General features: G+C 57.4%; 1 pseudogene; it reads right to left on the bottom strand.

Moving 5' to 3' along the window:
- Window positions 1–13969: 13969 nt before the first annotated feature.
- LOC147979880 (E3 ubiquitin-protein ligase SINA-like 4) lies at window positions 13970–15203 on the bottom strand (annotated as a pseudogene).
- Window positions 15204–15456: the final 253 nt, after the last annotated feature.

Genomic DNA, 15456 nt, shown 5'->3' on the forward strand with positions numbered 1-15456 from the left:
GTTGAGCAAGGCCCACATCGGTCGAGAGTGGCGCTGAAGCGGAGCGATACGGCATCGGACGAACTCCTTCACCACTGTCGGATTTCGGGTTCCGGCAGACCCTTGAGGTTCGAACACTGGGGTGCGCGCGGAGCTTTCGCCTCCTACCTACCTGCACCCCTCCGCCTCGCTAAGATCTAAGCTATGGGAAGAACGACACAAGAGACACAGGGTTTATACTGGTTCGGGCCACCATTGTGGTGTAATACCCTACTCTAGTGTGTGGTGTGGTGGATTGCCTCTTGGGCTGATGATGATGAACAATACAAGGAAGAACAGCCTCGCGAGGGTCTGTTCTTGGCTGGGGGGGGACGAACCGCTAGGGGGAGTTCAGTCACCCTTCTCTCTCTCGGATTTCGATCCCCCTTCCTACTATGGTGGCTAGTCCTATTTATAGAGGCCCTGGTCCTCTTCCCAAATATCGAGCGGGAAGGAGGCCAACAATGGCGGGCTAATTTGAAGGGGGACAGCTAGTACCAGCTATCCTGACAAAAGTAGTCTTCACCTGCACAAAGCTCTGGTGGTGATGCCGTCTTGGGCTCCACGATGACCTCCGTCTTGCAATCCTCCTGGTCTTGGTCTTGTTGCACCGAAATGGCAAGCTTTGCCTGATGCCTCGGTACTCCGCGGCTGCGCTTGCCCCCTTTTTACCAAAGGGGAAAGGAGGACACTGCGCGAGCTGGCGCTCGCCTGGCGCCCTTGGTCGTCATGGCTTGCGTCACGGGCACCTCGTGAGGTACCCCGCCTTGATCTCTCCGCCTCCTCTCGAGCCAGCCTGGTGAGGCCGTGCCTGAGGAAGCTCCGTGTCGTCCGCCCCGCGAGGCTTGGCCCCTCGCGAGGGTCTTGAGTCTGTGTTGATGAGGATGGGCCGTGCTGGGCCCCCCTTTGAGCCACGCCACAGGCCGCAGGCAGGCAAGTCCGTGGACCCCCATTCCCAGAACGCCGACAGTAGCCCCCGGGCCCAAGGCGCGCCCGGACTTGGCCGTGCAGGGAGGCGAAAGGGTAAGCGCGAAGCGCCGCGGGCCCTAACAGCCTGCGGCCTTGGACGCCGCCTGGCGGTTGATTGGACGTGGGCGTCTCCACTTCCCTATGGCGCCTCGGCAAATGCACGGATTGGACAAGTCCCTGCATGCAAAGCGGGTCATGATTACCTGCGATAGTGGGGGCCGACGGTTGGCCCTCGCTGGCTATAAGTACGGATTGGTACACGCCCTTCCAGTTCATTCCCCCTTGCTTCTCCTTCTTCTTCATGGCCCCGTCGAGGAGGTTCTCGGCCACAGAGAAGGGGAAGGCTCGCCGGGTAGAGCCTGCCTCTCCCCCGCCCAAGCGCGGCTGAGGGCGCCCTCGCAAATATCCTGTGGCCACCACGGCAGCTCCCCGCGGCCGCGGAGACGATTTCCAGCATGGTGATGGGCGGACTGCTGCGGCCGGGGGGCGCGCTTCGGTCGTGCGTCCCCCTAGGCCGCGCTTTCGCGCTATAGAGGTGCTGCCGGAGTTCGTTGTGTTGTCGGCAGAGCCGACTAGCACCCGGCTTCCACTTCCTCGCTTCCTCCTCGACGAGCTCCCGGGCGGCCTTTGGCTCCAAGATGACGGCTGCTGCAGCCGGGCCTTATGGGCTTCACTGGAGGTCTCCGCAGCCGGGAGCCTGGCCTTGGCCCGCGGTTGGCAGACGTTTGCCCGCGCGCGCGGCCTGAGCCGTCAGTGCACCCTGCACCTCAAGTTTGACGGCGATGCCATCCTCTACGTGAGGGTGTTTGGGGAAGATGGTCGCCGCGCGGGGTGCTGCCCTGAGGATGACGACCGCGGCCGGGAACCCAGCTCCGATGATGATGGAGAGGACAGCGCTCGCGTGACTGGCGGCGCTCAGGGTTCCCCAAGCTTCTCCGGTTCTTCTTCAAGCGGTGACTCTTCTAGCGGTGGCCGCGGTCAGCCTCCACGCCGTCGTATCTGCTTGGGAGGTGGTAGCATGTCTGCCCGCCGTCGCGCCTCGGTGAAGCGCGAGAGGGAGTCTTCCTGAGCCCCGGAGGCGGCTCGAGTCCTCCCTGCAGGCCGGTGTGAGGTGAGCTGCGCCTGATTTGTTCTTTCTTTTCCTTTTTCCTGCGCAAAAGACAGTAGTGTGGAGCCCCACGGGGGCGTGTTTGGGTTATTGCTGTTAATCATCATTTTGCTTCCATTATCATGCCTTCCGGCTACGTGCCCGCGCGTGGGTAGTTCCCGGCCCCAGCCGTGGGGGGCGACCGACCCATGCCCTGTGTTCATGTCGCGATGCCCATGGGGCACGGACTGGAGGGGTGCTCCTGTAATCGACCCAGGTCACGAAACCTTTGAACGACTAGGACAGGAACACTCGCGAGGGCGCTCGGCTGCCCCCCTCGTGAGGCCTTACATAAGAGAAATCGAGGCAGGAGAGTGAAAAGTCGAACAACCACAAGCCAAAGGCAGCAACAACTTCAATAAAACTTCGAATGAGCATGAACAAGCCAACTGCGGAAAGCAAATGAAAAAGCCGCGTCCGGCACCTAATCTAGTCTTCGACGTCTTCTCACCAGCGCGGAGCTAATTGCTGCCACTGGGCGTGGGAGGGAGCCCCAGGGCCTGAGGCCGGCGCTCCTGAGACTCCGGGGCGTGTACAGCCCCAACTCATTATTACGTGAGAGTGTCATGGGCGGCGAGCTTCACAGGCGTTGGCCTTCTTCACAGGGTCCGGTCCTTTTCCAAAACACGACAGCTTCACAGGCATTCGCCTTCTTCACAGGCTCCGGGCCTTTTCCAAAACGCGACAGCTTCACAGGCATTCGCCTTCTTCACAGGCTCCGGGCCTTTTCCAAAACGCGACAACTTCACAGGCATTCGCCTTCTTCACAGGATCCGGGCCTTTTCCAAAACGCGACAGCTTCACAGGCATTCGTCTTCTTCACAGGCTCTGGGCCTTTTCCAAAATGCGACAGCTTCACAGGCATTCGCCTTCTTCACAGGCTCCGGGCCTTTTCGAAAACGCGACAGCTTCACAGGCATTCGCCTTCTTCACAGGCCCCGGGCCTTTTCCAAAACGCGACAGCTTCACAGGCATTCGCCTTCTTCACAGGCTCCGGGCCTTTTCCAAAACGCGACAGCTTCATAGGCATTCGCATTCTTCATAGGCTCTGGGCCTTTTCCAAAATGTGACAGCTTCACAGGCATTCGCCTTCGTCACAGGCTCTGGGCCTTTTTAGGGGTAGAACCTCCGGAGGTGCTGGATGTTCCATGCGTTCTGGACCGGCACCCCCTCCTGAGTCTCCAAGCGCGCGGAGCCGGGCCTGGAAACATGAACAACCTTGAACGGGCCCTCCCACATGGGAGAGAGCTTGTGCAATCCCTCCCTGGAGAGAACCCGCCTAAGCACGAGGTCTCCTACCTCGAGAGTTCTGGGGCGGATGTCGCGGCAGTGATATCGTCGCAGTGCTTGTTGGTACCTCGCCGCTCGCAGCGCGACTTCTCGGCGATGTTCCTCCCCCAGCACGAGGTCCATCCCCCGCATGTCGTCCTGCTGCGCCTCGTCGAACGCCAGGACCCGCGCGGAGCGACGTCTGACCTCGTGAGGGAGGACTACTTCGGCTCCATAGACCAGGAAGAACGGGGTCTCTCCAGTCGGCTTGGTCGCGGTTGTGCGGATGGACCACAACACGTACTGAAGCTCGTCGTACCAACCTCTGCCGCAGGCCTCCAGCTTCTTCTTGAACGTCCTGGTCTTGAGGCCCCTCAGGACCTCTCGTTGGCTCGCTCGGCCTGGCCGTTGCTTCGGGGGTGCGCCACCGAAGCGTAGCATATCCGAGTTCCAAGGTTAGCACAGTATGTTTTGAAAAGGTTACTGGTGAACTGCGAACCGCTGTCCGTGATGATGCGGTTCGGCACCCTGAACCGGCTCACGATGCCCCTGATGAACTTGACCACGGATGCCGCGGGGATGGTGCGGACGACCTCTACTTCAGCCCACTTGGTGAACTTGTCCACGGCGACGTAGAGGTAGCGGTAGCCCCCAGGCGCCCGAGGAAACGGGCCGAAGATGTCCAGCCCCCAGACTGCGAATGGCCACCAAAGGGGTATAGTCTGCAGGCCTCCTGCCAGCTGATGGATCTGCTTGGCGTGGAACTGGCAGGCCTCACAAGCTTTCACTAGTTCGACGGCGTCATTGAGTGCGGTGGGCCAATAAAACCCACTGTGGAACGCCTTGCCGACGAGGGTCCGTGATGATGAATGATGTCCACAGTCTCCGCCGTGTATATCTTCCAGCAGTTCCTTTCCTTGCTCCCTGGAGATGCAGCATAGGGATACACCGTTTGGTCGCTTCCGGTAGAGCTCTCCATCCTTGATGCAGTATGCCGTGGCCTGCCGTGCCACATGCTCCGTTTCCTCCTCCTTCTACAGAGCTCCGTGATCCAGCACCCTTCCTGAGGTTCCATCGTCAGGAGCAGGCGTGCTCCTGAGGCCGGGCCACAGGCCGGGGCTCCTGAGGCAGGTGGCTGGGGCAGCTCCTCCCGAGGCTGAGCCGTGTTTGACAATGACGACAGGGCTGAGGGCTTGAAGAGCCGCTCCTCGAAAACACCAGGCTCCTAAGGTAACCGCCTGGACGCCCGTTTGGCGATGTCGTCGGCCTCCTGATTGTTGCCTCGAGGCACATGCTGCAACTCCAACCCCCAAAACTCCTTCTCCATCCTGCGGACCTCCGCAAGGTAGGCTTCCATGTGCTCATCTTTTGGCTCGTACACCTTGTTGGAGAAATTTAGAAGGAGCTGCCAATCGCCCTTGATGGTGAGGCGTTTCAACCCCAGGGCAGCTGCGGCCTTCAAGCCTGCTATTAAACCTTCATACTCCGCTATGTTGTTGGAGACCTTCTCACCTTGCTGGAAACAGAGCTACACAACGTAGTAGAGCTTGTCCTGAGTGGGCTATATAAGCACCGCCCCAGCCCCAGTGCCATGCCTGGAGAACGCCCCATCAAAGTACATGACCCACCCTTCTGGCGCCTCGCTTCCCGGGGAGAGGGACCGATCCTCGTCGGCCTTGAGGCCTGGTGCCTCCATCCATTCCGCCACAAAATCCACCAATGCTGCTCCCTTGATGACTCTAGTCGTGCTAAATTCGAGCTGAAACGCTTGCAGTTCTATGTTCCACTCAGCGACCCTTCCAGCTGAGTTAGGGCTCCTGAGCACTCTCTCCAGGGGGTATGACGAGACGACCTTGATGGGGTGGCCCTGAAAATAGTGCCGCAGCTTGCGCGAGGCCACCAGTAGCGCGAGGAGGAGTTTCTGAGGCATGGGGTACCGTGCCCTTGTGTCCCGCAACACCATGCTGACGAAGTACACTGGGTGCTCAACGAGATTGGGTGCGCCAGTGCTGGTGGCTCCCTTGGGAGACCATGGCGCCTCATGAGGCGATGAGGCCTCCTGAGGCTGGCCATCTGGGAGAGGGGCCTCTTCCGCCTCCGGTGCACTCCTCTGCGGCGGCTGATCCTCCTCTGCTGCGGTGGCGGTTTCTGCGGGCATTCCTTGTTCCTGTTTTGCCTTGTCCCGGGCTGCTGCTGTGGTTTTGATTCGACGCTCCTCTCTAACCGCCACCAGGGCTGTGCTGGCGGAGTAGGGAGTGGCGGCGAGGTAAAGCACCGGGGACTCTTGAGGGCGCGGAGCCACCATGACCGGCAGGCTGGTCAGGTATCTCTTGAGATCCTGGAACGCTTTGTTGGCCTCTTCAGTCCACTCAAAGGGCCCCTTTTTCTTCATTAGCTGGAAGAAAGGCAGTGCTCGCTCCCCCAACTTGGAGATGAAGCGCCCTAGCGCGGTCACGCGCCCAGTGAGCTTCTGCATTTCTCAGAGGGTCTTTGGTAGGCTCATGTCCTCGACCGCCTTGACCTTTTCCGGGTAAACCTCGATGCCTCGGTAGGACACGAGGAAACCCAAGAGCTTGCCCGAGGGGACTCCGAACACACACTTCTCTGGGTTGAGCTATAGGTTCACTATGTTGAGGCTCGCGAAGGTTTCCTCTAGGTCTTGTATCAGGGTCCTGGCCTCCCGAGAATTTACCACAATGTCATCGACGTAAGCCTCAACATTCCTCCTGAGCTGCGGGCCCAAGGTGATGTGCATCAGCGGCTAAAAGGTCGCCCCTGCGTTACGCAACCCGAATGGCATGCATGTCTATCAGTACACCCCACACGGGGTTAGGAAGGCTATCTTTTCGACGTCTTCTACCGCCATCTTGATCTGGTGATACCCAGAGAAGGCATCCAAGAAGCATAGTAGGTCGCATTCCGTGGTGGAATCGACGATCTGGTCAATGCGGGCGAGCGGGAACGGATCTTGCGGGCATGCCTTGTTGAGGTTTGTGAAGTCGACACACATGCGCTCCTTCCCTCCCTTCTTTGGCACAACGACAGGGTTGGCCAACCAATCCGGGTATCGGACCTCGCGAATGACCCCAGCGGCTTCTAATTTGCGGGTCTCTTGGACGATGAAGGCCTACTTTTCTGTGGACTGCCGCCTTGCCTTCTGCTTCATAGGGCGCACATTGGGGCATATGTTGAGGTGATGCTCGATTACACTCCTAGGGATCCCCGCCAACTGGTCAGGCTCCCAAGCGAGTACCTTCTTGTTCGCGTGCAGGAACCCGACCAGGGCCTCCTCCTGCTCGGGTTCGAGGTTGGCGCCTATGGTGAAAGTGGCGTTGGTGGACCCGTCCACATCGACGGGTATGCGCTTGGTTTCTGCCTTGTCTTGGGTGAATAACTGTTTCTTCTTGGTGGGTGCAGCCCCCTTGGGCTCGGGGGTCTCCGAGTCGGCGGACTGTGCCGACGCCACCGTCTTGAAGGCGAGCTTGAGCACCCGCAGCGCGTCTCCGGTGTCCCCGTGCACGGTGAGGACACCGCTGCTTCCGGGCATCTTCATGAGGTTGTACGCCGGGTGCGTCGCGGCCATGAACTGGGCCAGCGCTGGGTAGCCAAGGATGGCGTTGTACGGAAGGCCGATGGGGGCGATGTCGAAGTCGACCAGCTCCGCGCAGAAGTCGTGGTAGGTGCCGAAGGTTACTGGGAGCCGGATCTGTCCCAAGGAGTGGATGATCCGCCCCCAACGCCTGAGAAGGGCCGGCTGGGTTGCAGCCGTTCCAGGGGTATGCAGAGGAGGTTGAAGGCCTCGACCGAGAGTACGCTGAGGCCCGCAACGCCATCGATGAGAGTTCTGGTGACGGCCACCTGGCAGATGGGGGGGGGTGCACAGCATGGGGAGCACACCCGAGCAGGCCAAGTTGGAGGGGTGGTCCTCCGAGCTGAAGGTCAGGCCGGCCTTGGGCACCGCCTGGTCCGGGAGAGCCCCCTGCCGCGTGGGAGCGGCGCTGACCCGGCGGATGAACGGCTTGACGTGGTGACTTGTAGGCGGCGCCTGCGAGCCGCCTAGGAGGGTTGCGACGACCGGGGGTGTTGGTGTAGCGTGATGGGCGGGGAAGAGGCTGCGGGGCTCTTCCCAAGAGGCTACGGAGGCTGCCGGCAGGTGGAGCAGCCACGTGCGCGGAGCGCCGGTGAGGGCCATGGAGAGCCAGTTGGCCATGACCCTATCGTCACCTCCAGCTTCGTGGTTGGCCTCCTCGTACGCCAGCAAGAAGGCCAGCGGATCAGTCGCGCCGCCGTAGCGCGGCAGCGTCGTTGGCTTGAACTGGTCCGGCCACCGTACCCGTTGCTGGGCTGTGGCCAGGGCTCGGAGCCCCCTGGCGCCCGTGCTGGCGCTGGCGGCCGGAGCGGGCGATGCGCTACTCATGTCCTCAAGGGTCTGCTGGAGGCAGGTCGTGGCGGTGGCGGAAGGGAAAACTCCGGTGCACCCCTACCTGGCGCGCCAAATGTCGGATTTCGGGTTCCGGCAGACCCTTGAGGTTCGAACACTGGGGTGCGCGCAGAGATTTCGCCTCCTACCTACCTGCACCCCTCCGCCTCGCTAAGATCTAAGCTATGGGAAGAACGACACAAGAGACACAGGGTTTATACTGGTTCGGGCCACCATTGTGGTGTAATACCCTACTCCAGTGTGTGGTGTGGTGGATTGCCTCTTGGGCTGATGATGATGAACAATACAAGGAAGAACAGCCTCGCGAGGGGCTGTTCTTGGTTGGGGGGACGAACCACTAGGGGGAGTTCAGTCACCCTTCTCTCTCTCGGATTTCGATCCCCCTTCCTACTATGGTGGCTAGTCCTATTTATACAGGCCCTGGTCCTCTTCCCAAATATCGAGCGGGAAGGAGGCCAACAATGGCGGGCTAATTTGAAGGGGGACAGCTAGTACCAGCTATCCTGACAAAAGTAGTCTTCGCCTGCACAAAGCTCTGGTGGTGACGCCGTCTTGGGCTCCATGATGACCTCCGTCTTGCAGTCCTCCTGGTCTTGGTCTTGTTGCACCGAAATGGCAACCTTTGCCTGATGCCTCGGTACTCCGCGGCTGCGCTTGCCCCCTTTGCACCAAAGGGGAAAGGAGGACACTACGCGAGCTGGCGCTCGCCTGGCGCCCTTGGTCGTCATGGCTTGCGTCACGGGCACTTGGTGAGGTACCCTGCCTTGATCTCTCCGCCTCCTCGCGAGCCAGCCTAGTGAGACCGTGCCTGAGGAAGCTCCGTGTCGTCCGCCCCACGAGGCTTGGCCCCTCGCGAGGGTCTTGAGTCTGTGTTGATGAGGATGGGCCATGCTGGGCCCCCTTTGAGCCACGCCACAGGCCGCAGGCAGGCAAGTCTGGGGACCCTCGTTCCCAGAACACCGACAACCACCATAGGCGCAGTAACGTCAAGGTCCTTGAGCCTTTTCAGCCTGAGCCAGATGGGGGCAAGGCGTGAATCGGCGAGCCTTTGGTGGCACCAACCTGAGTTAGGAATGGCGGGCGCTGACGGAGAAGAGAGCAGGGGGCTGATCACTCCGACATCAACAAATACCCACCGTGTCCGAAACTCGCTAGTGGATGGTGGGAGCTCGAAGTCAATCCCCACACTGGCCGTCGCCGCCACCGCCTGGAAGCTCGCGCACCCCGAGCTCTGCCGGGGATCAATCAGGTGCAATGAGAAGAAATGGCGGAGAAGGGCCACAGAAGGAGCAATGCCCACCATGGCCTCACAAACAAAGGCAAATATAGCAAGAAGGGTCACAGATCTGATAATGGGCAAGCACTGCGTTGAAGAAGGCGGAGAAAGGAGGAACCTGGCTAGCCCAAAGGGCGTCAATGAAGAATGGGACCTCGGTGATCGTCCAGTCGATATGAGCATGAGATGCAGGCCAGGCCACCATCCTTCCCCACTCATTGAAGTTGGAGGCGAGCATGGGACGCACCTTGTCCATGCCTTCTTGGTTGAGCACCAGCGACCTGCCAACGGCAGGCTCAGCGATCGGGCATAGCCCGGCGGAGGACAGAAGACTCTTCTCTTTCCCCGACTAATCCGGTGCCATGGCGATGGGAGGATTGAGCTCCGATCGGATCAGGGGAGAGGCTGAGCTACGAGGAAGCGGAGGAATTGGAGAGTGTGTGGCAACAACGGAAGGGAAACCGTGTAGACCGCGGTGGCCTCGTAGCCAGACAGGTATCAAGGCAGTGTGGGGAAGCGGAGACGCCCACGTCCAATCAACCGCCATGCGTCGACCAAGGCCACAGGCTATTGGGGCCCGCAGCGCTCCGCACTTGCCCTTTGGGTTCGCCTTGAAGCCAAGACCGAGCGCGCCTTGGGCCCGGGGGCTAATGTCGGCATTCTAGGAATGGAGCTCCCCAGACTTGCCTGCCTACGGCCCACGGCGTGGCTCTGCAAGCGGGCCCGTACAGCCCATCTTCACCAACAAGCATTCAAGACCCTCGCGAGGGGCCAAGCCTTGCGAGGCGGACGACACAGGGTGTCCTCAGGAGCGGCCTCACCAGGATGGCTCACGAGGGGTGGAGAGATCGAGGCCAGGCAAACCTCGCAAGGTTCCAATGACATGAGCCATAACGATCGAGACCAGGCGGGTGCCAGCTTGCACAGTGTCCTTGTTTCCTCTTTGGTGCTAAGGAGGCAAGCGCAGACGAAGAGTACCGAGGCGTCAAGCAAAGGTTTCCATATCGGTGCAACGAGACCAGGACCAGTAGGACAGCAAGATGGAGGTCACCATGGAGTCCAAGGCGGCGTCATCACCAGAGCCTTTGGCAGGCGAAGACTTATTTTGTCAGGATAACTTGTATTAGTTGTCCCCTTTCAAATTGGCTGTTGTTGGCTCCCTTCCTGCTCAATATTTGGGAAGAGGGCCAGAGCCTCTATAAATAGGACTAGTCACCACCATATCTAGGGGGGTCCTCATCCTGGATCGCAGCCATTCCATCCTTAGCCTCACACCCACCAGCACAAGAACACCTCACCTTAGGAGGCTGTTCTTCCCCTTGTACTCTTCCTCGCCAGCCCAAGAGAAAATCCACCACACCACACTGGAGTAGGGTGTTACACCACAATGGTGGCCCAGACTAGTATAAATCTTGTGTCCCTTGTGTTTCGAGTTCGTCGAGCTTGCCTTTGAGATCGTGGCGAGGTTGAGGGCGTGAGTTGGTAGGGGGAGATCTTCGCGCGCACCCCGGTGTTTGAACCATAGGAGTTTTACCGGAATCCTAAATCCGACACCTTGAGGTTTGAACACTGGGGTGTGCATGAAGATCTCTCTCTCTCTCTCTCTTGCTCACTCTCGCAATGATCTCTAGGCCTAGCTCGCCGAACTCAAGGACCAAGAGACACAGGAGTTTATACTGGTTCGGGCCGCCATTGTGGTGTAATACCCTACTCCAGTGCGGTGTGGTGGATTGCCTCGTAGGCTGAGGATGAACTAATACAAGGAATGAACAGCCTCCTGAAGAGAGGAGTTCTCCAGCTCGGTGAGCTTGTGTGTGGGGGATAGTCTGAATGATCCCTCCTTTGCTAAGATGGTGGCTAGTCCTATTTATAGAGGCCCTGGTCCTCTTCCCAATTGTTTAGGCAGGAAGGGATCCCACAACGGCCAATTTCAAAGGAGGACAACTAGTACAAGTTATCTTGACAAAAGGTGGTCTTCGCCTGCCAAAGGCTCTGGTGGTGACGCCGCCGTGGGCTCTGTGGTGACCTCTGTCCTGCCGTCCCGCTGGTCTTGGTCTTGTTGCACCGATATGGAAACCTTTGCCTGATGCCTCGGGACTCCTCGCCTGCGCTTGCCTCTTTAGCAACAAAGAGGAAACTGGCACCCTGCACCCGCTGGCGCCCGCCTGGCCATGGTCGTCATGGCTCACGCCACGTGAACCTCGCGAGGTGCACCTTGCATAGATATCTCCGCTCTTTAGGAGCCAGCCCAGGGAGGCTGCCCCGGAGGAGGTCTTGGTGTCGTCCGCCTCACGAGGGTCTTGAGTGGTTGCCGGTGAAGATGGGCCGTACCAGGCCGCTGGATGAGGCACGCCCTGGGCCGTAGGCAGGCAAGTCTGGGTACCCCCGTTCCCAGGATGCCGACAGAGCCCTTTGACCTCCGTCTGTCATCCACCTCTCTCCCAAGGTCTCCACTAATGGCGCCCGAGCCTCTGTCTAATGGCGTGGCTATGTCTCACTCGACTGAGATTTAAGAGAGAAAAAAGAAAATCTGAAAAGAAAATTTTGCACGGATCTTGATGTAAGAACCGACGGACCTATATAGCATCTACTGACTTATAGCGAGACTGATGAGTATATAAGGACGATGACAGTGGATAATAATTGTCTTACATAATTAGGAAGATAATTAAAAAAGCCACATGTGGCTACGCCGGAAATACACAAGGGCAAAAGAAGAAGGAAGACAACGATCTGGCTCGCTGATTTCTACTTTATTGATGCGTTGCTGCAGGCCGCGGGAACTAGTCTCCTCGGCGAGTGTCGATGAGCTCTTCCATGTCCTCAACATGCTGCTTGAGAGCATCCATGGATTCCTACACCAACCTTTGGTGCTCGATGTGGAGCATGTCATTCTCGTCCATAAGTTTCTTGATGATGACGCCGGTTCTCTTCAACAAGGCACTGGTCTCCTCTTGCTGCTCTACACTTCGGACGATCTTCACAGGTCACGCTTGGCCGAAGCCTCTCATTTCCCTCCCTTAGTTGCCAGATGACGTCGGTAGCCTGTTCAAATGAGGCTGTCATGTCCTCCTGCAACCTCGCCCAGCCAGAGATCTGATCCATATGGCTATGGACGATCGCATGCATGCACCTGTAAGAGTCGTCGCCTGCCCGCGAGACATTTTCCCAGGCCGCCGTGGTGCGGCGGGACATCTCTGCTGCATTCGCGGCGCGGCGGGACATCTCTGTTGCTTCCGCGGCGTGGCCGAACCAGTCTGCTGCATCGACGGCGCGGCGGGACCTCTGTGCTGCTTCGGCGGCGTGGCAGGACCTCTGTACTGCTACTTCCAAGCAGCGGGACATATCGGCTGCTTTCGCGGCGAGGCGGGACATCTCTCGTGCTTCCGCTTCCATGCTCGCCTGTCCCTGGTGGTAATCTCTCGACCCAGAACTCACGCTGGCCATGGCAGACGCAAGGGAAGGATGCTGAATGACTTTGTTTTTTTTGTGGATGAGGAGTTGAGGACGAATGTGCAGTCATCTTGGCATAGTAATATTTATAACTGAGTACTAATACACTCCTAAATGGGAAACCATTTAGGTTGTGATCGGTGTGAATAGGTTTGCAATTAAATATACTCCCTCCATCTAGGTGAATAAGTCATCTTAGGTTGTGCACTGCAACCAAGGTGGAGAGGAAAATGAGAGAACTTAATGTTTATTTCCTAATTAATAACATTGCATGCAACGAGTTGAACACTACATGTCATGTTTGGTAGTCTCAAGTCATTAAAAGCATACACACCCCACACCTCTTATTGGTTGATTCCTTTATTTATGTCAAAAAACAAGAAACAACGTGAGAGTTAATGCACCGTGCCTATGTGTTTTGGGACTATTTGATTTTCGCAAGGTGACTTACGTGCCTAGACAGAGGGAGTAGCGTGGTAGTAGTAATTTGGAGTGTGACGAGACGCAATCTCAAAATTTATTGATGGTTCTAGTTTCGAAGTGCGGCACTATTCCCGAATGGCATAACGTGGGCACGTGTTCTCGGGCGTGGTGTAGCATATGCCATGCTAGTTCTTTTTTACTGTTGTGTACGTGCAATAGCTGGCACCGTCGGATACATATCTTACGGTTATTGGGACGTTCGACAGGAATAGCCTCGTGGCGAGCTACACACTAGTCTTTTTTCAGAGCATTACACCTATCTCTCAGGACTTCTCGCACGCACCATCTCTAGCTCCCTAGGTCGATGCCACCCACATACACTTGTACTCTGAGTTTAGTACGTTATACATGAAGAGAAGAGGTGCACGCACGCACTCGTCCTCTCTCACACATACATATCTAGCTACAAATTGTAGTGTTCTCAACCTTCCGATTAGCTCTATCATAGCTTTCACGTTGCTCCTTGGCCTTGAGATTTAGAAGTTTAAACGCGGAGGCTAAGCTGGAGGCGTGAGGTTTTGGTTAATGTGCGGGCCACACATGGCACCAACACGACACGAGCTTGGTCTGTCTGGTGCGCAGTCGGGTGAGTTGTCCAAGTATAGACACAACCAGGCCTCCTTGGTATCTGCGCCTCTACTTTGATGTGTCGCGTCAACTCGCACAAGTATGAAACACTTCCTGAACAAACAAGCATATAAGTTGTTGCCGTTATACTTCTTACCCAAAGGATCTTTATATCCAATAGACACAAAATATCCGTTCCACTATTGGAAATTACTTTAACTGTTGATTTGATGTCGAAGTAATTGCTGCATCGCCACCCAAACCCACATCTCTTAAGCTAAAGTAGACCGAGCTAACCCCTATATTAGCATATTACTAAGATAAATAGAAGGCATTGTAGAATCATTTAGGACGTGAGCTTGTCAATCTGAATGTGGAGGGACACCATCTTAGCCCCGGCCAGCAGCTTGGGTGGAACTATGAAGAAGGTCAGCTCCTGCACGGCAACGTCGCCGGGATCCTTGCTGCTTGTCACCTCCATTTCCACCGTGACAGCGTCAGTCCTGCCTTTGGGCTCCCCTGGCGGGCCGTTCGCCCACAGCTTGGCCATGTAGTGTGGCAGTGGGGACGCCCCCGCTCTGATGTAGACGACCGACACGGCGATAAGCGCGTCGATGTCAAGCACGCCACCGACCGAGAAAAATGCGCGGTCGTCCTCCTCCGTGAGCAGCAAGAGTCGTGGCTCCGACAGTGGCACTTGCAGCTGGAGCACCTTGCCCTACTAGATCATGTGCATGGGCATGGGATACACGGTGCTAATGTGGTGGGAGAGTTCCATCGGAGGGCCTTCGTAGCCGCAGATGGGCACAGGGCATTTGTAGGGTGCGAGCGGACACACGCTCTGGTGATCGGTGAGCTTGTGGTAAGGGGCGTAGAGCCCACATCCTTCGTGCGAGCACTCCACCCTCACCAAGGAGAGGATGGCGTCCACCGCCGTGTTCCGCACGTCGAAGCCATCGCCGAGCTCGCACTTTTGGCACTGCCGCTGGTTCCCGGGGCGCTCGACGCGGCAGTCCGCGCAGGCCAGCTGCCCTCCCCTGCATTGCACAAATTAATAGAATAACACATCAATCAAGAAACCTACACCTTGCTTGATCGGCCGAACGGACGAGGTGTATTCGAACCTGATACACTGGAGGCTTCAAGGGGCGGAGGCATAGGGAGAAGCGGAGCAAGGTGAGGTCCATCGAGACCATAGAGAGCTCCATCGTCGGGTCCTATTCCGTCCGCATGATCTCGCCCTCCTCGTGCACACCAATATCTCGCTTTAGGGCCGGGGCAATACAAAGCTTTACCGTCACATATTCATACTACTACAAGGTGCATTAAATCAACACATGCAAGTATCAAAAGGAGAGTCACGGCATGCATGCATGCCTTGTAATTAATGCATCGGTAAACGTAAATTATTGAAATATATCGAGTGTAGTGCTTTGATGTGTCGCGGCAACTCGTACAACAACGAGAAGTTTGATTTCTACAATGCCCTCTCCCTTGTGGACTGAGCTCCAATGCCTTAACTGCACCTGCCTTTGGTTGTATGACAGGTGGGCCACCCTCCTATTGGGCCCACATGTCATACACGCAAAGGCAGGAGCAATAATTCAATGAAACTACGTCCCTCCCTCGACCATGAGCGTGGTGGCTGGCAGGACTAGGAGAAGCTTTCGCTACACGCTCTCCTCCCGCACGTGGTGGACATGCAGCAGTTCGTTCGGTCTCAGATGGCCAGAAGCATATTTAGTACTCCTCCACTACAGTAGTACTCCATCATTGTTCGACTTCCCGAAGAGGCGAAGAGCCAAGCGCACCCCGGACACTCGTGTGGCAGTT

Source organism: Triticum urartu, chromosome 3A (genome assembly GCF_056163025.1).
Source record: "Triticum urartu cultivar PI428250 chromosome 3A, HENAU_Tu73, whole genome shotgun sequence".
Lineage (NCBI taxonomy): Eukaryota > Viridiplantae > Streptophyta > Magnoliopsida > Poales > Poaceae > Triticum > Triticum urartu.